This window comes from Monodelphis domestica, chromosome 2 (genome assembly GCF_027887165.1).
Source record: "Monodelphis domestica isolate mMonDom1 chromosome 2, mMonDom1.pri, whole genome shotgun sequence".
NCBI lineage: Eukaryota > Metazoa > Chordata > Mammalia > Didelphimorphia > Didelphidae > Monodelphis > Monodelphis domestica.
The window spans coordinates 461,458,550-461,484,612 of NC_077228.1; the positions used below are offsets into that span (position 1 = coordinate 461,458,550).

At 37.1% G+C, this 26,063-nt stretch overlaps 1 pseudogene; it reads right to left on the minus strand.

Annotated features, from left to right (window-relative positions):
• Positions 1-555: 555 nt before the first annotated feature.
• On the minus strand, positions 556-1,993 carry LOC100029429 (thioredoxin-related transmembrane protein 2-like; annotated as a pseudogene).
• Between the last annotated feature and the right edge of the window lie 24,070 nt (positions 1,994-26,063).

Sequence of the window (26,063 nt, forward strand, 5' to 3'; positions counted from 1 at the left end):
AGCAACTTTGAGGTTCTACAAATGTTGGAGCGTTAGGAAAGTAATTTGTAATTGTGCCCACAAAGTTAGTAAAATATGCACTCTTTGCCTCAGTTACTTGAGGCAACATTACTAGATCTATACACTAGAGAAAGCAAAGAGGAAAAAGGTGCAAAAACATTTCTTACAGCTTTTTGTATGGTAGCCCCAAATTTGAAACCGAGTGTCCTCCTACTGGGAAATAACTAAAGTGATTAATCAGGACAGTTTCAGAGGAAACAAGGAAGACCTCTATGAATAGTGTAAAGTGAGAAAAATCAGAACAATTGGACATTATAGAGAAACAGCTTCATAAGACAAGAATTCTGATCATCGTAAACCAGAACAGCAAAAGAATGAAGATAAAATTCCCCGCTCATCTCCATATAGAGGAGACATGCATTTTCAGAAATGGTCAAAAATGGGAATTTAATCAGCTTTGACTGAGCCACTATATGCTGAAGTCCTTATTTTAGGCTTGTTCTTTTTATTTGGTTCATTATTGGGGGTGGAATTAAGGAAGTACATATTGATTTAGGGGAAAAAGGAGATATAAAGACTAAAGATATCAATAAGAAATAGCAAAGGAACCTTGAGCCCTTATCCATTAGTCCCCAATATACAGAGACTACATACTCTTGATTCTTCTTGGCTCAAAGGAAAGGGATGTTGAAATTAATGAACATTTCTAAAAGCAACTTGAACTCCATATTTCCCCTCTCTGGAGTAGGAGGAAGACCTATTGTTAATGGATTTTAATTCTTATTAGTACCTACATCAAAGTTAAACCAAAACTCTTTACCAAAAGCTAAAGAGCAATAAGGAAGGCCATAAAGCCCTAAGGGAAGTGAGATCAATGATGCTGAAGATCTGTTAGTGGTGCTTCTGACTTGAACCCTGTTTGAACTGAAAGGCTCTCTATTTGCCTCTGGAAAAAGGAACGAAGCCACAGAATGGTGAAGATATGTGACTTTTGAATTTAACCCATTTTCTGTTCTTCCTGGTCCCCCATCAATAGAAACGGCAACCAAGAAAAAGCTAGAGGAATAGGGATGTCTGTCTGGCAGGGAAGAGCAGAGCTTCTATTTGTCCTTCTTGTTCTCCTCATCAGGCTGTGTGTGAGGGGCTGCAGATTCAGGTTGCTCCTCAGGAATCTCATCCCGGGACTTGTTCTGCTTCTTGGCACGTTGATACAACTCATTCAGGCTGAACTCTCGGATCACATTCTCTTCAGAGAATGTCCAAGAGACAGCTCAACCCTTCTTGTCAATCTGGGGTCTTCTCATGACCTCTTTGCCCCCCTGAAATAGGATCAGGGTTGGAAGCTGCTTGGTGAGAGGTGATGTGCTCAGTTTATATCGTGTACTGACATCAGGGTAGCGTCCAACATCCACTTTCCCAAAATTCAACCCTGTACAATTATACTTGAGGGAGAAGTCAGAGTAGATAAGAGCAAATGACTGGCACTTATTAGACCAATTGGCAAAAAACTCAACAATCCATGTGATCTAGTTGTCCGTTCCAGCTCTTCATCGATTGTCTTGTCATTAAAAAAGTACTTGATGTATTCTGGGCCCATGTAGAGAGGGGGTTTGCAAGTCGTCAGGAACACTATGCAGAGTGTGATTTAGAGAAGCCCCATGCGGATGTCCAGGTGGAAAAAGAGGATGGTGTTCGCCACTTTACTGAACATGAAGATGTTACCTACATGCTGCTCCACAGTGATTGATCTCCGGTTCTTCATCATTACAATGGCACTGAGGAACATTAAGATATCCACCTCCCTCCAGTCAAAGTCGCAGGAATTGCCATCCTCGCGCTGTGTGGGGAGACCGAGGAACAGCGGTGGCAGCTTCCTCACGAGCAGGAAGGAGACCAGTAGCAGTGCTGAGAAGAGGCAGTAGGGCCTGGCCAGCCATCGCGAAAGTCATGGAATCACGTACAGCAGTGCCAGCAGCAACGCCAGCGTGGCCATCTTCCCTCCCCTTAAGCAGGGCTGAGGATAAGCTCATTTTAATGTAATTGCAACTGCAGGAAAAAACCATTCCCCCACCATCAATACATATGCTCCCACCAAGATGAACAGTAATGAGGTCAAAAAATTTTTTTATGAAAAACCTGAAAATTCTCATTATTAGTGTGCCAAAAGAGGACATCTTTGTATTTCTGGGTGGCTTTAATGTCAGAGTAGGCAGAGACAAAGCAGAGAGTTTGGGAGAAGAATGGAGTTGGAAACAGTAATGGTCATTTACAACTAAAGACGTGGTTCATGACCTCATCACCAGTACTGCCTTCCATTTACCTAAAAAAGTAAAACTTCATGGATACATTGTTGAAGCAAATATTGTCATTTAATAGACAATGTCATTGTAAGGAGAAGAGAGGATGTGAGACTAACTAAAGGTGATGTATGTTAGGGTGCTGGAGTAATCATAGACTTTTCAAATCAAAGTTAAACAGTTGCATTCAACAAAAGTGGTAATTATAAGGCAAAATGACAACCAGAAGACTTAATGTCAACAGATTAACAGTCAACCTTACTCCTCTATGAGTGAACAGTTTATTGCTGACTTGGAGGGAAAGCTGAGCCAATATAGAGTTGGCAAAAGTGAGCAGAAAAGGATTGTGCAGCTTTCTGAGATTTGGCATACAGAACCATATTTACTTATCCAGACCAGAATACTCACAAACCTTAGGATTTCTTTGATGAAAATGATGGATAAATTCAGAAGGAATGAGAACTCCACAGAGTTTACCAGCAGGATAGTTTCTCAATCTCTAAGAAGGAGGAATTTAATTCCATCAAAAGCAAAGTACAGATGAAGCTAGGAGAGACATAGAATTTTTGGCTCAGAAAGAAGGCAGATGAAGTTCAGTTTTATTTACACTGATAGTCACAACACAAAGTGTTTTTATGATGCCCTGAAGGATATTAAGGGGCCAAAAGACCTATGGTATGTCTCAACTCTTCAGTGCTTAAGGAACCACAATGATGAGCCATAAAGAAATGATCCTGGAGAAATGGGCTGAACACTTCTATAGTGTTCTCAACAGACTATCATCAGTCAATGCTGAGACCATTGACTATATACCTCAAGTTGAAGTTACTCCTTCTCTAGCCAAATTTCCAACTGAAGAAGAGGGGTTGAATGCCATTAGATTACTCTTATGTGGTAAAGCACCTGGTGCTGATTCCATTTTAGCATCAGGCATGCAATTCGCTACTCATACAAAAGCTAACTGATATCTTCCAGGTTAGATGGCAAGAGGAGGTTATCCACAAGGAGATCAAGGATGCATCTATTGTCCATCTTTCCAAAGGAAAATTAAATAGACTATCTTTTGGTGACAATCACAAAGGAGTTTCTCTCTTATCTATTATTTGGTAATATTCTTGCCAGAATCCTCCTCAATTGGCTGAGCCTTCACTAGGAAGATGGTCATCCACCTGAGTGCCAATGTGGTTTCTTAAAGGAGAAAGGAATGGTATTTGATATGGTTGTTTACTGCCCAACAACTCCAGGAGAAATGCTAGAATAAACAGGATTCACAGATCTGACCGAGGCCTTTGATACTGTCTTTTAGTCACAAGGGATTATGGAAGATCATGGCAAAATATGTTTGTCAAGAGAAGTTCATCAGTATTATATACTAGCTCCTTGATGGCATGCTATCATGGGTTCTATATAATAGATGATGCTCTTGCACTTTCCTAGTCACCAGTGGAGTGAAGCAGAGTTGTGTGCTTGTTCCCATGCTTTTTAACATGATGTTTTTAGTTATGTTGTCAGATGCCTTCTCCAAGGATAAAAATGGCATCAAGATCAGCTTCCCTACTAATGGAAAATTATTTAACTTGAAAAGGTTACAAGCTGAGCCATGCCTAGAGAGAAGAGGTACTGGGTTCAGATCTGTCACCAGATACTTTATACATATTGTAATAGTTAAAGGAATTGTAGAGGACTGAAGAAGTACACGGGATAAGGAAGGTTTTGTAACAGGGAATGGAGGAATTGAAGAGATAGAGGAAATATAGCTGCTGGTAAAAGGCTGAGGTAAAAGGAGAGAGAGACACCCTGCTGTCTTTGAAAAATAGGGATCCAGAGAAATGGGCCAACTATGATAGTGTGAGGGGATGTCACCCTGCAGGAGTCTGATAAGGACCATTTATGGTTGAAAGGTTGTCCTTGGGTTCTGCTCCCTCTATGACCCCCTGAAATGATAGTTCTCCTCTTAGCTGACTTTAAATAAAGATGAATTTAATAATAACAAGTTTGGGTAAGGAAAATATCAGGGTAGAGGAAAAAGGGGTTCCCTATACTTTTTTCCCAGATTGGGTTTCAGTCTCTCAGCTGTTGAGCCGAGGCTAGGCCTCGCAGGCTGGTGGAGAGTTTCTTTTATTCCTGTCTATACTAATCTATGCTAGTTTTTCTTAAGTTCAAAGTCTTAGCAGTAGACAATAAGAGGAAGAAAAGGTTCTGACCTTAAGAGCTGGTTGGACCTGTCTCTTTGGGCTGATGCCCCTAAAGACTGGCCTTAAGTTCAAACCACTCCCCTCAAATCCTTTTGTTCAATGACAAGATCACAGGAATCCAGGTAGAGCACAGTTGGAAAATTCCAGGAATATAGGTACTTCTATCCAGAGACAGGGAGATAGCACTCCTTTCAGTACCAGGGCCAGGAAAGAGAGAGCCCTTCAAGAAAAACTGTTACTCTCCAAGTCACCCCTCCCCTCCACCAACTGTCATCACTGTTCATCAATTTCACTCTAATCTTCCAACTGCTGTTTGCTTCACCTCAGTGGCAGAAAGTCTCAAAGCTTGATTCAGTTTTCCTTTCCACACTATGTGATTCTGCGCAAGTCACTTAGTCCCAATTGCCTAGTCTTTACCACTCATCCACTTTGGAACCAATACATAGTATTGATTCTAAGATAGAAAGTAAGGATTTTTAGGGGGAAAAGGTTATGAATCAAGACTAAAGTAGAGGGAAAGTAGGTATGACTTTCTGTTTACAGATTATGTTGCTGTAAGAAGGAAAGTTAATTCAACAGCCCCTCATTTGTATTAGGTTAAGAATCCCTTTAGTTTGATACCTTGTAACTGTGTGATTTGTAATAAGAATATAGTTCTAGACAAAAGTCTGTAGATGTCATCAGATTAAGAATGTAGTCTCAGAAAAATATGTGCGTTATAATTTCAAGTGTGTGTATTGCTATAATTTTAAGTGTATGTTTTATTAATCATAAGTAAGTTACTATGTTAATCATAAGTATGTTAATCCAATTTATAATGTACTCTAGACAAATTAGTTCATGTAGGAAGTTATAGAGAACGAAAGATCATTCAAGGTTTAAGGAAACCAAGAGGCCCAGAAATGTTCTCAGAGACCAGAAGGCATGGAAATGGGCTAGGAGACCAAGAGGCCCATGAGCTCTGAAAATGGTCTCTGAGACCTATTGGAGACCTTTTTCAAGGGGGTGGGGTGGAGGGATTGGGAACAGATATGGAACTATAAAAGTGGGTGTATGCTGCCATTCAAGGTCTCAGGTTTTGAACTGGGAGAAACCTGTCAACTTCTGGCTCTCTGATTTCTCTGCCACGAAGTATGTGAACTAATACTAAATGATTTTTGGTTAGAGGTTCTGCTCATTATGAGGAAGAATACTTGAATGAGTACTCAAATTTTTCAGATATCCCCTGTAAGAGAGGACGGTTTTCCCTTGAGGAATGCTGCACTTATATATGAGAAAGCATCAAAAGCACAGAATCTTTCTATTTTTGTTTTAAATGAAAAGCTCAGAGTAAATTTTTCTCTGACACGGACTTGCTTGTTCTGTGAGAAGGGATAATTTGACTTGTGGTCTGTTTTTGTTTCAGTTTTGTCACTGTTCCATTTTTTTTTTAGTCTTTGACTTGTTATGGATTGTGTTACTTGAAGAAAGCTTTTAAAATTTATCATTTAATCACCAAAAGCATTTTATATTGGTAATATGACCTTATACAGGGTCAATTAGCCTCCTGCCAGTCACAGTCACAGATCTTTGACTGTCTACAGTCTACAGATACTGAAATTGCTATTTCTATGTTTTGTTATATGCAAAATAAAGGCGTAGACTAGTTACACAGGTTGTAAATTTGCTAGGAAAAAAAAACACAAAGGAATTTAGTTTAGCTCTATTCCACCTGACAGCCCACTTGGGAAATTGTTGCAAACGTTGGGGCAGAACAGACTTCCTGTTCAGCCTGGCATAACAAAGGTTAAAATTCATTGAGTGAAAATGTGTATAAAGTTGTTCTAGAAGCTAATTAATTCGTCACTGGGTATAGTCAAATAATAGAATTTTACACCAGACATGAGTAAGTTCTTCAAAGGATTAGCCTTAATTAGGGAAAAATATCAGATTTAGGGACCTAGAATTTAGAATTTACTTTTCCCTGATAGAAAATAAGGAAGATATTCTACTCCAATGTTTTTTTTCCCCTCCCAGTCTGTTTATTTGTACTCTCTGTTTCAATTCATACTTGCAGATGCTTTCAAGCTTTACCTAGGCTTATGACTCTACTGTCAGTACAATCAAGTGGAGGGAAGAGGAAATTTTGAATAATAAAACTTTTACTATTGTTAAAATACACACATGCAGAGATATAGATCTCTAAGTGTTATTTTTTCTCACCTCTATCATTAATGCTGGCCAAATTGAAATGGGCCCGAGACAAAAGACATATTAAAATAATCAGGATCTAAGCATATGACAGAGAGAAATATTTTTAATTTCTCCATTGGAAATTTCTAATTTATGCTGTTTCAAAACAATGATTGTGTATGTTAAAGGTTAATAAATCTAAGTTGGGATAGTTGAACTGCTTTGAAAGTGACAAATCTCAATTCTGAATTGTGTTCTTAATGTTTAGAATTTGAAACAGAAAACTTTCAGGTTCTGAATATGGGAATCATAATTCAGTATTTGCAAAATATCTCTCCATCAGACTTTACTGGGTTACTATGTGATCTGATACAATGAATTCTGGTGAACATATTTATTACAATAATAATCCTAAAATCCACCTGATTAACAATAGAACAGATTTTGTTCTCTGGAATTCTGCTATTAGTTATGTAAAATTCAATAATCTCATGTTTTTCAATCCTAGATTTGATGAGTCATAATACATTAATGAGGAAAGGGTAATTGAAATGCAAAATCTATTAATATAGTACTAACAACAATACTAAAAGCATTTTAATATTTTTAAACATCATTAATGGTTTGACTCATGGAAAAAGTGAATTAAGGTTTCAGAGAATTTTCAGGTTGATGCCCCAAATGATACCCTGTTCAAATCTTGTCAATTAAATTTCCAAAAAAAGTATACTAAGTAATTTAGTCTGAAATTACTCTCAACAAACTAAATCTTTTTTAAAGAAACTTTTCTCTGAGAACTCCTCATGATCCTGTTTTCTTTCAATTGAGAAAATAATAATTGTATACTTCCAATTCTCTGTGAAGCTCTATTCTGCAGATTTTTAAATCCTTGTCACTCTATTCAAACTTCTGTTTAAATTCTCTTTTATTTCACTTTTAGTTCATTACCTGGCATAATTTGGAAGTAAGATTTTTTTGTTAATTATCTTTGGACTTGAGGGGGGTGGTTTCTGAATTATATTGTAAACTGCAATGTTATGGATTCACCTAAACTATTGCTATATACCTGATCAGAGCTCCATCATTCTCTTGTTATTTTCAAACACAATTTTGCTACTCTAACAAAGGAAATGTGGGAAAAATATATAGTCTGATCACATGAAGAACTATAAATGAAAAGTTAATACAGTTTCTTCATGTGGTAACTTTTACAATGAATGACGAAACCTGACCTTGAAGTACAAAAACATGATATCAATTCTCTTTTAAGTTAAGATATTAATAATTGTTACCTTAGCCTTTTTCTGAAAGTATCCTTGGAACTTATTCAAACAGCTGAACTAGGAGTTCCTGTATGCTTTCTAACTCCACCTTTTAGTGTTCTTAGATTCCTGAATGAACTGAGATATATGTAGATTTGTCATTTCTTTCCATCTAACTGATTAAAGTTTGCTTTTGCTTCACTTTTTCATTGAATCATTTGGGACAAGTAAAGTGCCACTGCTACTCTATGTTCAAACCTGTGGTTCCTGTCTCCCTCATGGAGGAACCTCTGCTACTTTCTTTTTTTCCTGTGTGCTGGCTTAAAAGAGGAAGTTTGCTAGGTGACTGTGATCTCTGATAACTACATTGCTATTTTCATAGATATAGGCATGGTCCCCAAAAACTTATGTTTGAATCCATTATAAGACTTTGCTATTTGTAACAAAATAGTAAGAATTTTATATGAATATTGAGGATTTTGTTGTAAAAGAATTCTGAGATTCTTCCTTTCAGGCATGATTATTATGAGGCTATTAGACCACCAAGCAGGGCATCAGCAAAACATGCATGACTCCTACCATTCTCTGAAATGACTTGGGGTACACCCAGGTAGAATTCCATCTTGACTGAGTTGTCATTATAAGTCAATTTTGGGTGATTGGATGACTCTGTCGTTTCTATGCCTCTCTCTACCTAGTGCCTGAGATTAAGCAAGGATTTATTTATATCTCTTTTCTTCCTTCTCATATGGCAAACTCAGTAAGTAAAAGTCCACAAATCCTTTCTTTCACAAGTGGCATACTTTGAAGCATTGTTCTACAAGAACCTGCTCACCACGAAGCCCTGTGCTATTCATTTTCTGACTTTGTTTTTGTATGTGTGAAGATCAAATCCTACAACGTTTCTGTCCTGTCTCTCTCTGTGTATGAAGAAGCAAATCTTTCTAGTCTCTTCTCCCTATAATGGGAGGAATCTGATTTCAAGGTTTACTTAGACCAAAGATGTTCTTTAAGATTGTTCCTGTCATATCCCTATCCTCAGTCTGATTCTTTGTGGGACCCCCTTATTAATATCCAGATTCGAAGCTTCTGTCTCTTCTTTTAAGGTGCAATCATACTGGCTTTGAGGGTAAGTGTGTGCAGAAGTTAAGAAATGCTCAACTTCCAGGGCTCTAGCAAACAAACAAAAAAATCCCCAAAAAAGGGAAGTGAAAAGACACATCTTGGGTTCAGTACAAGGGAAGCAGGAGAAAGTTCCTATTCAACCTGGCATGACTAGAATATGTCATCAGTTATTTTTTTTTGCCAATTATGAAAAACTAGTTTGGAAAATGTTACCTTCAACCTGTTCTTATAAGATTCCTGAATACCATCATCCTTCCCAAGGCAGTTATTTTCATTCATTGTTCAGCTCATTCCAGAGAAACTGATCATATTTCCTTGAAATTGCAGAACAGACTGCATAGTATATCATTTGTGTAGCTTTGCTTTCAGCTATACCACCTTCTATCACCCCAAAGTGACCAAACTGGGGTCATAGAACTACCAAGTAAAACTCTTGAGCTCTTAGGTGAATATTTGGACTCTGGCTCTGACCCTGCTGACCATAATAGCTGTTCCAGCCACAGTGACTCAGATATAACATTCATTACACCTGAAGAACCATCCGGACAAAAGGCATGTGTTGTTGCAGAGCTTCCTTTCTAGGCAACTCCCATCTTCAAAGGACAACTTCCCATAGCTATTGTCAAAGATACCTTCTTGTGGACAACCCTCAAAAAGAGAGCATTGCCAATACCTCAGACCAACAGTCATCATCCTAACAACATCCACCACCAGCAGTTCTTCATACATCTGTGTCAGTATCTCCAGTGACCTCTGCTTCTTGTCTTTCCTTTCCTCTTTTTAATTTTCATCTATGATCCTCAGTAGGGGATCGTCCCATCAGGTCTATATGTCACCAACATTGGAGTGCCCTCTATACATTTAGATTATATCAGCCCACTCCCACATTTATCAGGGGTGGGCCAAAGGGGGATATAGGAGAAAGAAATTTAAATAAGCAGCCCCTCATTTGTATTACCTTAAGAATCCCTTTAGTTTTATATCTTGTAATTGTGTGATTTGTAGTAAGAATATAGTCCCAAATGTAAAAAATAGACTCGAACTCTGGACTTCAATCCCCACAAGCCCTTGCTCCACTTCCCTTTGTAATCTCACACAATTCTCAGGTGGGCCAAGATCGAGAAGGGATTTAACCCAATTGCAAAGGCTTTGGGTCTCTTTTGGACTTCCGTTTTGGAGCAGACACAGCTCTTCCAAGATGTGAGATTATCTTATCTAGACCTCTCTGGCCTAGGCACATGTTTCTTATCTTGTATTTTCTTTAATCCTTAATCTTTAATAACCCTCTAAAAATATAATACTCCTTGCAGAGAAAAACTAATTTCTACCTGCCTCAGTCTCCCTAAATTTTAATCTTTACAGTTGGTGACCTAATGGGAGAAAAAACTCTCAATCTTCTGATTCTTTTCTGATCTTTAGTTCATCTTTAATAGCTAGTGCCTAGAAATTTTTTTGATCCACTTTTCTCTGGCTGAAGTTTTTTTTTTTTTTACCCTTGCAAAGCTGCTGCTCATTCCAGCCATTAGATAGCTCACAGGCTTGGTCTGGACCTGTTGTGTTTGCCGCCCACCCCACCCGGCTCAGCCACTTCTGCCTGTGGGCATTCAGCCCCGATCCAGACCTGTTTGCAGATTGCAGCTCACCTGCCCATCCTGGCTTCCTGCTTGCAGCCCCGATCCTGACCCCTCTCTGTCCTCACCTGGTACTCTGGCTCCTGGCCCTGCCCACCCTGGCAGTCTTTCTCTTGCTCACCTGGCCCACCTGATTCAACCAAGATTGCAATCACCTGGTGACCTGCCTGCCCAACCAACCCAGATCCTCAGAGCAGATGGACCAGCTGGTAACAAACAAACTGGGGTATTGACCACATGAGGGATCATATCAGGGGAGAGAGAAAGGGAGAGGAGAAGAAACAGATTTTTCAAGCAGGAACTTAAAAAGCAATGGGCTATTTAAAAGGATGCCTTTTGACTGTTCTGGTAATAGCATTGATTTCACCCGTGTGCAACTTTAACTTTGAAGGGGCAAATGGGTGGCTTGGCAAACTGAGAGCCAGGCCTAAAGACATGGGGTCCTGGGTTAAAATCTGGCCTCAGATACTTCCCAGCTGTGGGGTCCTGAGCAGATCCCTTAAACCCCATTGCTTAGCCCTTATCACTCTGCCTTCAGACATTTAAATGGATAATTAAAAACAAACAAAAAAAACCTAAGGAACTTTAAAAACTGGAGGTTATATATTCTAAGGCATTTCAGACTCCAATGGTTTATACAAATCTCTGTATTTCTAAGGTTTAACTTTGTGATTTTACATTCATATATTACTGGATTCAATATCATTCTGTTATACTGTTCATTTAATGTACTGAGTTTTAAAATTCTGTTGTTTTTCCCCTATAACTATTGAACAAATATTATTGAATAAGCCCATATATGAAAAAACAGCCTTTCTATTATGACTTTGTAAATTGTCACATAGAGGATAGATGGACTTCAGGACTGGTTATAATTGTATAACAACCTTTGGGAAATTTAATGTGCTAAATATCTCAAATGATTTTAAGGGTTTTTTAAATATGATTTTTGTAATTTTTTTAAACAATTTCTGGTTATTTTGCCTTCCCCTACCATGAGGTAAGGCCCATAGCTAAAGTAAAATATATTTTATAAACCCCAACCTTCCCACATATGAATGGAAGTTGGGAAGTTAATCTCAGGGCATTTGTATTCCTAAAAAGCCTCCAAAAAAGGAGCACCCCTTTATTTATACTCTTCAGCTCATTACTTTACCTTCACCAGAATGATATATAGATTTCTTGATTATGTTCTTAACCCAAGATGAGTTTTACTTTGTTTAAAAAATATGTTTATTACCAAGGTTGAAAGATTGCTATGATTGTAAAAACTTGTGACAAATATCCATCAATTCATAAGCTTTTAAAAATGTCATACAGCAACTCATGTGAAATATGAAAGTGTGTTTGTTTGCTATTATAATTAATTGGGTTATTGAGAATTTTGGGGATATTGATACCACATATTTGTAATACTTTTCAATTCATTTGTCATACTCACAGTAGATCATGGCCAGATATTAAGAGGAAATGGATCTCAGTTTTGGTGAGAAAGCCTTGTATTCTATATTTTCTTAGCTGACACAGAGTGTCAATGATTATAAGCTATATTTTTGAATTTTTTAAAGACTTTTATTATATTTTTCTTGTATGTGCAATATATTATTTGTTTTTTCTCTCCTTTTATATTTGAAGCACATCACCAGCATTAAGATTTTCTTTAACCTTTTGATTTTTCAGTACTACAAGTTTAAGATACATTTGCTAATGCCTGCCCTAAAAAGCTTGTGACTATAAAAACAATGCCACTAATTATTTAAAAAATTATGGGACTTTGCTTAATGATTCTGTCTGATTCCAGGAAAATTTTTCACAAAAAAGCCATTGCACAGGGCCAAAGAAAAGCCAATCCAGGATGGATTGATGCACTTCTAGGCAAATACAAAGGTTTTGAACCTAGTGTGAGACTTGGGGTTGCGACACTTGACTTATGTTAAGATGTAGGCCTTCCTTGTGTCCACATTCATTCTGAAGATACTCACAGATGAATATCCCCGAAACCTTGGCTCCTATAATCTGGTCCCTTTTCTGCCTTTCATAGTGTGGTAACTTTCTGTAGTCCTGGCTACTGACTTGGTAAATGCACCATTGCTTCAATCATTTTAATTGGGCCCTGATTCAAGGACCTATTGTAGATTTGTTTTTCTTTTACTTGGAATTTTTACACATAAGACTTTGATAGTCTATATTTTCTTCTTTTATTTGGATTTTTCTGATATCTTTTTAATATCTCTTGCCAATTGATTTATATACCTCATACCTCAGCCATGCATCCCTAAGTGATCCTGCTTTTTTAATCACCCTCTTAAAGGAGGGAATGTAAAAAATATCATTATTTAAATTGCAAAGTTTAAATTCCTTTTGAGAAGAATTTTAGGTAAAGAAGATGCTACCTCTCTGAATCCAGAACTGAACTGTTGGAGAAGATACCATGAAGAAGCCTCCAAACCAGTCAGCTGCACAAAAATTGAACTTTGGGTATGGTTGATTGAACATTTATTTGTATGTATACTTTCATTCCAAAGGGGACTTCCCCCTAACTGGCTTTTTGTCAATGCATACAGCTATTATTGGTTTTATTCTTTTTTTTCTCTTATCCTCAAATTATTGTAATCTTTAAATTGATTATGTTTTTATGATCCTTTGGGGAAGTCCTACTTCCCCAGAGGACCAAAAGGGGGGGGTATGTAAAAAATAGACTCGAACTCTGGACTTCAATCCCCACAAGCCCTTGCTCCACTTCCCCAAAATGCTTTGTAATCTCACGCAATTCTCAGGTGGGCCAAGATCAAGAAGGGATTTAACCTGATTGCAAAGGCTTTGGGGTCTCTTTTGGACTTCCATTTTGGACAAGACGCAGCTCTTTCATGATGTGAGATTATCTTGTCTAGGCCTCTCTGGCCTAGGCACATGTTTCTTATCCTATTTTCTTTAATCCTTAATCTTTAATAAACCTCTAAAAATATAGTACTCCTTGCAGAGAGAAACTAATTTCTACTTGCCTCAGTCTCCCTAAATTTTAATCTTTACACAGAGAAGAGTCTGTGTATGTCACCAGATTAAAGTTATATATCCAGGATAATACCTGTATTATAATGTTAAGTATGTGTTATCACATTAATAAGTTACTATCTTAATCACAAGTGTGTTAATCCATATTACAATGAATTCTAGGCAAACTAGTTCATGTAGGAAGTTAAAGAAAGTAAAGGGTCATCTAAGTATTATGGAGACCAAGAAGTCCAGGAGGTCTGGAAATGGTCTCTGAGTCTTAGAGACCTTTGTAGGGGGGGGGTGGAGGTAGAGATTGAGAACAGATATGAAACCATAAAAGTGTGTTTTGCCATTCAGGATTTCAGGTTCTGAACTGAGAAAAAACCTGTAGACCTCTTGCCCTATAAATTTTCTATCACAACAAAGCCAGATCTTTACCCAAAAGGGTATTCCAGCATCTTATTTTTACAATGCACTCAATGAAACCTCAGAGATTAAGCATGAATTAATTCTCTGTTGCTTGTGCTAATTTTGACCTGAAAATTAACATCAAGAAAACAGAAATTCCCTACCAGTCAGCACTGGATCATCCATATGTGGAACCATTGGTTACAGCACATGGAGAAATTTTGAAATCTATGTATAAGTTCACGTACCTGGGCAGTTTACAATCCAGGGGTATATCTATCTGAGAGATAGATGGATGATGAGGTTGACACATGCATTACCAGAACTACATCAGTGTTTCAAAGGCTCCAAAGGAAAGTGTGGAAGAGAAGAGGTATTAGTATTAGGCTGCCCCTCAGATTGAATCTCTACAGAACCACTCTGTTGTATGTCTATGAATCTTGGACTATGTCATGCCAAAAAATGAAAGCAGAACTAAGATGGTGCAGTAGAGGCACAGAAGGCTCAAACCTTAGAGAATCCTCTCCTACCAACCTTAACATAACACTTCTAAATGAATACTGGAGTAACAGAACCAACAAGGGGATAGAGTAAAGCATTTTCTTAAAGAAAACAACTTGGAAGGTAAGCAGAGAAAGTTCATTTCACTAGAGTGAGAAAGGAGTGCAGTTTTTAAGGAAGCTTTGCAGTCCACAGCAAGGCTACACCAAGGAGTACCAGAGCAAGCCAACAGCAAGTACTTCCATCCCTATCCTATTGCTCCAGGTTCTGAATCTGGGCCCAATCCCCTTTAATAACCAGAGACCCTGCCTAAGGGGACAACAGAGTACCACTGGAAAAATAAATAATAATGACAAGCTACATAAAATTAGATTGTAAAACTATACCAAATCTGTTCAGATACTTTTGATAAATGTAATCAAACATATCTTCAGTGATGAAGTGAAGCTCAAATGTGAACTTCTCTTCAGGGCCAGGCTCAAGGACACTAAAGAGATTCTTATTATAAAAATAAAATATTTGTTGAAATATATAAGTATAAAAAAACATTTTTAATTCTAAGGGATTCTAAATCCACCCAAATAAACTCCCTGGATCCATGAGGAACCACTTCTCCTGTGTTTCACAGACTACACTAATCTTCCCTGATCTGACTAACCCAAATATATACTATCTAAATAAAAACTACCACCATTATCCTTATAATTCTTAACTTCATCTTCAAATTATAAAATAACAAAGCATAACTGTTTGAGTCTCAACAAGAAACAAATTAGGACTCTGAACCTTAACAGACTCAGAGTCCAAATCAAATACCAGGTTTTTCTTTGGGCTTCTCAGAGTTAAATCAATCTATAAAAATCTCAATAGATAGTCAATAGTATTTCCCAAGTTGGGAAAGGAAAACACTAAGCTCCTTCAGATCTCTCCCTCAGACAGAGAGACAAAGATGTTACCCCTTCCAGCCCTGAGAGAGAGTCTCTGAGAGTTTGTCTCTGCCAACTGCCAGAGACCAATTCCCAATTGTCAGAGAGAGTAATTGACACAGAAAAATGGTTATAACTGTCAACATTTGAAATTAACACGCTCGCTCAGCTCTGATTGAAACTCCAATTATTTCTCAAGCCAGTCACTCTACTTCTTATCTCTAAACTAATAAAAACAATTCTTGCTTTCTAGTATTATCCTTACACCATATGCCCATTCCTTGAAGTTCTAAGCCCTAGCACAAGCCTACCACAAGGATCCAAGCATTAGGACAAGGCAGCATGTGGTGTACCTGGCTAGTGTAAACCCTGAGTGAGGGTCCCAATCCCCTGCCCAAGCCAAAGGTGAAGCCCCAAGGCCTAATGCAAGGCAGCCCACAGTAGGCCTGACTAGTGCAAGCCCAAGAGGAGACCAAGAGACCCTGCTTAAGCCTATAGTGAAGACCTGCGACCCAGTGCAAGGTAGTCTGCAGTGTGACTAGTCAGGGTAAGTCCAGAGTGACACCTGGAGCTCCTGGCCAAGCCAAGGTGAGAGTCTAAGCCCCAGAACAAGGTAGATCAGGGTGCCCTAAGTTCTGCAAGCCATCAGCAGGCCCTGATGGAGACTGAGTCATGAGTGGGAAGTAGCTTTTAGAGCTCCCAGCCCACAGACCATCAGATAACCTTAGAAGAACAGAAACTTGCATAAACCCAGAACTAGAGCTGAGAGTAGGAGCAAGGAAAAACTGAAGTTTAAAAGAGTGACCCCTCTACTCTAAGAACAGAGTCCATCTTTAAGATAAAAAAGTAGAGACAAGGGCTAAGAAAATAAACAGACATCAAAAAATGCCTAACCATAGAAAATTATTATGGAGCAAAATAAAAGCAAGAAGCTAACTAAGAAATTTCCAAAAAAAAATCGGGAATGATGTCAGGCTCTGAAAGAGCTCAAAAAGGATTTTGAAAATTAAATAAGAGAAGCAGAGGAAAAATAGAGAAGAGAAATGAAAGCAATGCAAGAGAAAATAACATATTCAAAGGGAAATTGTCAGTTATATTTGAATGTAATTGGGAAGATTCTGAAAACTGCCTAGCAAGATAAGATGCTGGTCACCGAGGTATTTTTCTGAGCTTAACTGCCAAGCTTTCAAATAGTATTGCAGAGAGTACATCTCTGATGGTCTGGTCATATTGTTTGAAGGCCAAAGATACATTTACCTAAAAGACTATTTTAAGGAAAATTCACAGAAGGCAAGATTTCACATGGATGTCAGAAGAAGTAATACAAGGACACTAAAGATTACTCTGAAAAACTTTGATATTGATTATGAGATATTGGAGACACTGGCAAAAGACCATCCAGTATAGTGTGCCTGCATCAAAGAAGGTGCTATGCTCTATGAGCAAAGAAGAATTTCAGTAGCTCAGAAGAAATATGAAAGTCATAAATTTAGAGACCTCTCCATCCCAAGTGTTCATACAGACTATTTGTGCTCAATCTGTGGTAGTCTTCCAAGCTCATATTGGTCTGATCAACCATAATCTGACACACTGTACATTGATTTTGACATAGTGATGTCATTTTGGTTCTCTTCAGGTATGAAGGACAACCACCAAGAAACCAATAAACATGGCCATGTTCACATGATTAGTGTGTGTCAGAAACACAATTTGATCTCAGGTTTTCCAGATTCCAAGACTAACACTCTATTCACTATTTACACTCTACTTAAACCACATTGCCTGCAAATAATAATAATGCTAAAAAACTGACATAATTTGTGATCTTGTCAATTTGGGATTTCCCTCCAGTGATGTATATTATAGCTTATCCATCTTTACCTATAACATCTTTGTATATTTCCTCTTTCCTACAGATTTGTCACAGGAGGTCTACTCAACATGTTTGAAAACTTCTTAGTTTTTCCTGACATAGTGATGGTACTAATGGAAAACTCTGACTTCACCTGATTTCTCTTATTCTTACCTAAGGACTCTTTTTCTACTTTTACCTCACAGAGTAATTGTGAGGATCAAATGAATATATATGTATAATCAAAACTCCTTCTGTTCTTTGGAGTTCCTTCTCACTCATTATAAGTTACAACCTACACACACACACACACACACACACACACACACACACATACACACACACACACACACACACCATGTCTCCCCATGACCATATTTCTTATTATGATTAACATCATCCTTCTCAATCCTTTATTTACTAAGCACCAAATGTAGTAATAGCTTTGACTATAACTCCTATAGCTCCCTTAAGGGTATGAAAAACCTTCTGAGGTTTTAAATAAGTCAAGACTCAATATTTTAAGGAATTTTAAAGAAACAAAAGAAAATTAGGAAAATGAAGAATAATGAAAAATAAAACAAAATATTCCTTCACTAATACTGTCATCTTGGACTCACAGAGGCAGATAGGTAGAATAGCAGACAGAATATAGGATTTGGTATCAATAAGACCTGTCTTAAAATCCTATCACTTATTTGTTATGTGACTTGTTCAAATTCTTTTAACTTCTCTTTGCCCCAAAATTTTCTTCATAAAATGAAGATAATAATAGGACTTTCTTCCCAAATGTTTGTGAGGATTAAATGATATTCTATCAACCATATGTATTTGTATATATATATATATATATATATATATATATATATATGTGTGTGTGTGTGTGTGTGTGTGTGTGTGTGCATACACATTGATATAATTGTGTTTTGTATGTAGTCCTATGTATATATTTATAATACATGCACATATAGCATTTATCAAATTGTAAAGCATCGAGCAAATGCTACCTATTATTAGTGACTCATGATCACATAAATTTTGCTCACCACTTGACTTATAACTGAGTTCACTCATTCTCTGTTCCCCAGATCAATATCCCAGATGTGGTGTGGAGAGAAAAACACACTGGCAAAAATGCAATTATTAAGAAATAGAAATGGAAATGGATATGGAAGACCAGTTCTTCCACATTTTTCACCATAGAAATGAATCTATAAACAGCAAAAATCATCAAAATATTGAAATTTGGGTCTATGGGTTTCTTGGATGAAATAATAGTCATACTTCCATATGGTTTGTCATCCTATTGGACATTCTGCCTTGAAAAGTTTATTGCCTTTTTGACATCACCTTATCTCTGTGGCTTGTTATTTTTTTTTTTCAAATTGAGGACTGTCCTCTCAGTCTGGGTATAACATTATGAACAAGTCAGACCATATCTATTCATGGCTATACTCTCAGCTGGCTAGGTACATTTATAAATATGATGTTTATCCCCCAATGGCAAATCCCAGAGCTCTGCTACCCCTCACTTAAATCACAGTGAATGTAATAGGGCCCCTAGAGGAAACTATTACAACTTAGCCATTTCAGACTAGGCTGAAAGGTACTCTGTAGCTTGCTCTTTTTGAAGCATTAAGGCAGGTTTTTTGACCTGTTACTTTCTTAAGTGCAAATTCCCAAGGAAATACTGGCAAATAAAGTAACCAAGTTCAGATGGTCTGAAACATTGAAATGCTAGTGACAATTTTTTAGGTCTAACACAGAATCAGCAGTCACTACTATTAGTGTACTGCTAGGAGCAACACTGGGATAATTTCCTAAAACTGCAGTAGGATTGTGGAACTTCTGATTAATTCTATTATATACCTAAAGGACATCTGGAAATGCAGATGTGGAGATATGCATATGAAGCCAAAAGAACTTATGCTTAAGAGCTAGGATACTTTCTCTTGTTGCAACATCCATTTGGTCCTATTTTCAATATATTGGTGAAATCCTTCCATATGCCATTGCCCATCTTTTAAAGATAAATTGGGCTTTTCAAAGTGAAGGGAAAATTAGTTCAATTCTACCAAATGAAGGGCTTGAACTAGATAGTTTCTAAGATCTTTTATAGCTCAAAAGAACTAAGATTCCGTGAATCTCTTTTAACAATCTAATAGTATTCCACTTATTATGTTTTATTATGTAAGTTGCCATGACCAAAGAATATAGTATTCCACTTTTAAATAATAATAATAATAATTCATGGTAAATATTTCATAAAAAGGGAAAAAGGATATGACAAATTCCCAGAAGCTGGAAAAATATGGATATACTCCATCTAAAGTTTCAACCAAGGGTCAATTTTTGCCAGAAATATATTTAATTGGTCATGGACCAATTATCTGGAAGGGACTTAAAGTTGTGTTGGTAAAAATTTAACAACCGTCTCTTAGAAAAAATGTGCTCAGACTTCCGGGTAAACATGGCTGCAATCTAGACGTGAATCACTTCCCCTCCCTGGCACCGAGCAAAATAGACTACCTCAAAAGAGCATAAAAATCACCTTTGGAAGAACAGAGAGACTCTCCAGTACCCCACAAAAACGAAGGTACATGGGGTTTGAACATTTCCACACTATAAGAAGGAGGAAAAGCTTGCACAAAAACATGAACTGAGCTGCCCTTCCCCCCCCCCCACATCCCCCACCAAACCAGAGTAGGGTATAAGAGAGCTCACTGGGACATTGAGCTTGCAAAACATCAAGAATTAATAAACTAAAGCCAAAAAATTAATGAATTAGAAGAAAATATCAAATATCTCACTTATAAGGTCACAGACCAGGAAAACAGAGGAAGAAGAGACAACTTGAGAATTATTGGTCTGCCCAAAAAACCAGACATAAACAAAAACTTCAATGCTATACTACAGGAGATTATAGAAGAAAATTGCCCACATGTTCTGGAGCAAGGGGTAAAATAGAAATAGAAAGGGTTCATAGAACACCCTCTATACTAAATCCCCAAAAGACAACCGCCAGGAATGTAATCGCCAAATTAAAGAGCTTCCAAGCAAAGGAGAAAATCCTACAAGAAGCCAAGAAGAGGAGCTTCAGATATAGAGGGGCTCCTATAAGGATCACACATGATTTAGTGGCTAACATGCTAAGAGACTGCAAAGCATGGAACACGATATTTAGAAAGGCAAGAGAGTTGGGTCTCCAACCAAGAATCAACTACCCAGCAAAACTAACTATATACTTCCAGGGGAAAGTATGGGCATTCAACAAAATAGAAGATTTCCAAGCATTTGCTAAGAAAAGACCAGAACTTAGTGGAAAATTTGATATCCAATCACAGAAAGCAAGAGAATAATGAAAAGGTAAATATGAAAGAAAGGGAAAAGGAGATAAATCTTATCTTTTTCTTTAAGTCAAACTCTCTTCTATAAGGACCCCATTTACATCAAATTATATATATTAATATGTGGGAAAAATGTATTGTGTAACTCTCAAAAATTATATGCATCATAAGAGTAGTTAGAAGAATCATGCATAGGGAAAGATTGGGGCATCAAGAAGATTTGGTGAAAGGGGGGGCAAAGAAAGGAAAAGGGAGGGGGGAATCATTGATGATACTAAGATTTACTTCAAGAAATGGGGGTTGAACTAAATAGAATGATCTTTCCCATACAAAGATACACATGGGAAAGGGAGGGGAAGAATTCTCATATGAGGAGAGGAAGAGACTGTGAAGTGGTATTACTTAAACCTTACTCTCAGTGAAATCAGATCTGAGAGGGAAGAACATCTAGATCCATTAGTATCCTGAATTCTATCTTATCCAACAGGGTAAGAAAGAAAGGAAAATTAAGGAGGGGGTGGGGGAGGGAGTATAAAAAGGGAGGGAAGGAGAGGGGGGAAGGGAAGGGAGCATAAAAAGGGAAGGGCTAGAAAGGGAAGCATATCAAGGGAGGGGACTAGGGGGACTGACCTAAAGTAAATCATTGGTTCAAAAGGTTATAGCTAAAGAAGAAAGGTCAGAACGAGGGGAAGATATCAAAATGCCATGGAATCCACAAGTGACAATCATAACTTTGAATGTGAAAGGGATTAACTCACCCATAAAACGTAGACAAATAGCAGATAGGATTAGAATCCAAAACCCTACCATATGTTGTCTTGAAGAAACATATATGAGGCGGGTTGATACTTACAAGGTTAGAATTAAAGGATGGAGTATGACCTTTTGGGCCTCAACTGATAGAAAGAAGGCAGGAGTTGCAATCATGATATCTGAGAAAGCCAAAGCACAAATAGACCTGATCAAAAGGGATAGGGAAGGTAAATATATTCTGTTAAAAGGGAGTATAGACAATAAGGAAATATCACTAATCAACATGTATGCACCAAATGGTATAGCATATACCAAATGGTATAGCATATAGGATACTCCAAAATCTGTTAGTTAGAGAAGAAATCATAGAAACAATTAATAATTTCATTGAGGAAAATGACAATGGTGAGGCATCCTTCCAAACCTTATGGGATGCAGCCAAAGCAGTACTTAGAGGAAAATTCATATCCTTGAGTGCATATATTAACAAATTAGGGAGGGCAGAGATCAACGAATTGGAAATGCAAATCAAAAAACTTAAGAGCAAACAAATTAAAAATCCTCAGAAGAAAGCCAAACTAGAGATCCTAAAAATTAAGGGAGAAATTAATAAAATCGAAAGCAACAGAACTATTGAGATAATAAACAAGACTAGAAGTTGGTACTTTGAAAAAACAGACAAAATAGACAAAGTACTGGTCAATCAAATTTTAAAAAGGAAAGAAGAAAGGCAAATTAACAGCATCAAGGATGAAAAGGGGGACCTCACCTCCAATGAAGAGGAAATTAAGGCAATCATTAAAAACTACTTTGCCCAATTAAATGGCAATAAATATACAAGCCTAGGTGATATGGATGAATATTTACAAAAATATAAATTGCCTAGATTAACAGAAGAAGAAATAGATTTCTTAAATAATCCCATATCAGAAAAAGAAATCCAACAGGCCATCAAAGAACTTCCTAAGAAAAAATCCCCAGGGCCTGATGGATTCACCAGTGAATTCTATCAAACATTCAAAGAATAGCTAACCCCAATACTATACAAAATATTTGACATAATAAGCAAAGAGGGAGTTCTACCAAATTCCTTTAATGACACAAATATGGTACTGATTCCAAAGCCAGGCAGGCCATAAACAGAGAAAGAAAATTACAGACCAATCTCCCTAATGAATATAGATGCAAAAATCTTAAATAGGGTACTAGCAAAAAGACTCCAGCAAGTGATCAGAAGGGTCATTCACCATGATCAAGTAGCATTTATACCAGGGATGCAGGGCTGGTTCAATATTAGGAAAACCATCCACATAATTGACCACATCAACAATCAAACCAACAAAAATCACATGATTATCTCAATAGGCACAGAAAAAGCCTTTGATAAAATACAACATCCATTCCTATTAAAAACACTAGAAATCATAGGAATAGGAGGGTCATTCCTAAAAATAATAAACAGTATATATCTAAAATCAGCTAATATCATCTGCAATGGGGATAAACTAGATGCATTCCCAATAAGATCAGGAGTAACAAGGATGCCCATTATCACCTCTACTATTTGACATTGTATGAGAAACACTAGCAGTAGCAATTAGAGAAGAAAAAGAAATTGAAGGCATCAAAATAGGCAAAGAGGAGACCAAGTTATTGCTCTTTGCAGATGACATGATGGTCTACTTAAAGAATCCTAGAGGTTCAACCAAAAAGCTAATTGAAATAATCAACAACTTTAGCAAAGTTGCAGGATACAAAATAAACTCACATACGTCATCAGCATTTCTATATATTTCCAACACAGCTCAGCAGCAAGAACTAGAAAGAGAAATCCCATTCAAAATCACCTCAGACAAAATAAAATACTTAGGAATCTATCTCCTGAGAAAAACACAGGAACTATATGAACACAACTACAAAACACTTTCCACACAACTAAAACTAGACTTGAACAATTGGAAAAACATTAACTGCTCATGGGTAGGACAAGCCATATAATAAAAATGACCATCCTACCCAAACTCATTTATCTATTTAGTGCCATACCCATTGAACTTCCAAAAAATTTTTTTACTAATTTAGAAAAAAACATAACAAAGTTCATTTGGAAGAACAAACGATCAAGGATATCCAGGGAAATAATGAAAAAAAATACAAAGGAAGGGGGCCTTGTAGTACCAGATCTCAGACTATATTATAAAGCAGAGGTCATCAAAACAATTTTGTACTGACTAGGAGACGGAAAGGAGAATCTGTGGAATAGACTTGGGGTAAGTGACCTCAGCAAGACAGAATATGAGAAACCCAAAGAAACCCGCTTTTGGGACAAAAATCCACTATTTCATAAAAACTGCTGGAAAAATTGGAGGACATTGTGGGAAATATTAGGTTTAGATCAACACCTCACACCCTACACCAAGATAAATTCAAAATGGGTGAATGACTTGAACATAAAGAAGGAAACTATAAGAAAATTAGGCGAATGCAGAATAGTATACATGGCAGACCTTTGGGAAGGGAAAGTTTTTAAAACCAAGCAAGACTTAGAAAGAGTCACAAAATGCAAAATAAATAATTTGGAATACATCAAATTAAAAGTTTTTGTACAAACAAAACCAATGTAACTAAAATCAGAAGGGAAGCAACAAATTGGGAAACAATCTTCATAAAAACCTCTGACAAAGGTCTAATTACTCAAATTTACAAAGAGCTAAATCAATTGTACAAAAAACCAAGCCATTCTCCAATTGATAAATGGGTAAGGGACATGAACAGGCAATTCTCAGTCAAAGAAATCAAAATTATTAATAAGCACATGAAAAAATGCTCTACATCTCATAATCAGAGAGATGCAAATCAAAACAACTCTGAGGTATCACCTCACACCTAGCAGATTGGCTAACATGATAGCTATGGAAATAAATGAATGCTGGAGGGGATGTGGCAAAGTAGGGACACTAATTCATTGCTGGTGGAGTTGTGAATTGATCCAACCATTCTGGAAGGTAATTTGGAACTATGCACAAAGGGCAATAAAAGACTGTCTGCCCTTTGATCCAGCCATAGCACTGCTGGGCTTGTACCCCAAAGAGATAATAAGGAAAAAGACCTGTACAAGAATATTCATAGCTGCACTCGTGGTGGCCAAAAATTGGAAAACGAGGGGATGCCCTTCAATTGGGGAATGGCTGAACAAATTGTGGTATATGTTGGTGATGGAATACTATTGCCCTAAAATGAATAATAAAGTGGAGGAATTCCATGGAGACTGGAACGACCTCCAAGAAGTGATGCAGAGAGAAAGGAGCAGAACCAGAAAAACATTGTACACAGAGACCGATACACTGTGGTACAATCGAAGGTAATGGACTTCTCCATTAGGGTCAATGCAATATCCCTGAACAATCTGCAAGGATCTAAAAAAAAAACACTATCCACAAGCAGAGGATAAATTGTGGGAGTAAAAACGCCGAGGAAAAGCATCTGCTTGACTACAGGGGTTGAGGCGATATGACTGAGGAGAGACTCTAAAAGAACACTAGTGCAAACACCAACAACATGGAAATGGGTTCAAATCAAGAACACATGTGATACCCAGTGAAATCATGCATTGGCTATGGGAGAGGTGGTGGGAGGGGGGTAGGAAAAGAAAATGATCTTTGTGTCCAATGAATAATGTTTGGAAATGAACAAATAAAATAATGTTAAAAAAACAAAAAGAAAAGAAAAGAAAGGTAAGGAAAAAATGTGCTCATACTATACTTGGAAGCTTCATATGCATCATTAATATTTTCTTAAGTCTAAATAATCAACAAAAAATGTCAAGTCTCACTTTATAACACTTTGCAATTTCCAAAATATAAATGCTTATATCAGACTGATAATTTAACAATTGGCCATCACAATCTGGTTTGAGCTGATACTAACAGCTCCTAGGCAGTCTTAGAAGGACTAATTTTAGTTAAGTCCAACTCTTTTCATTTTACAGAACATGAAATTGAGACCCCTCAAAATTAAATGGCTTAACTCAAAGCACATGGTTACTAAACAGCAGAACTACTGATCTAGTAGCTAAGGCACTGGACTTAGCAGCAAGAAGACATGGGTTAAAATCCCATATCAAACAATTACTCCTGGTGTAATCTTGGGTAAATCAATTCATCTTCTTCAGTTTCCTCATATATAAAATGAGGGGATTGCAAAATCACTAAGGGGTGCCCATAGTTGGGGAACAGTAACCAAAAGATGATAGATGCATGAAATTGAATGTTATTGATCCATAAGAAATGACAAAAGGGATCATGCCAAAGTAAATATAAAGACATGTATGAATTGATTTAGAGTGAAGAGAGCAGATGTAGATTTCATACAATAAAAAATTATAAAAATCATCATCATTGAGAGATTTATAAAGTTTAATCAATGCAATAACTAACCACAATTTAGAATGCCTATAGTGAAGCATGTTGTCTTCCTCTAACAGAGAGCAGATGTACTTAAGATGTAGAATGAGACAATGTTTTTGGACATGGACAATGCAAAAACTTGTTTTGCTTGAATAAATTATAAGGATTAATTTTTATTATTTTAGGAAAGAAAT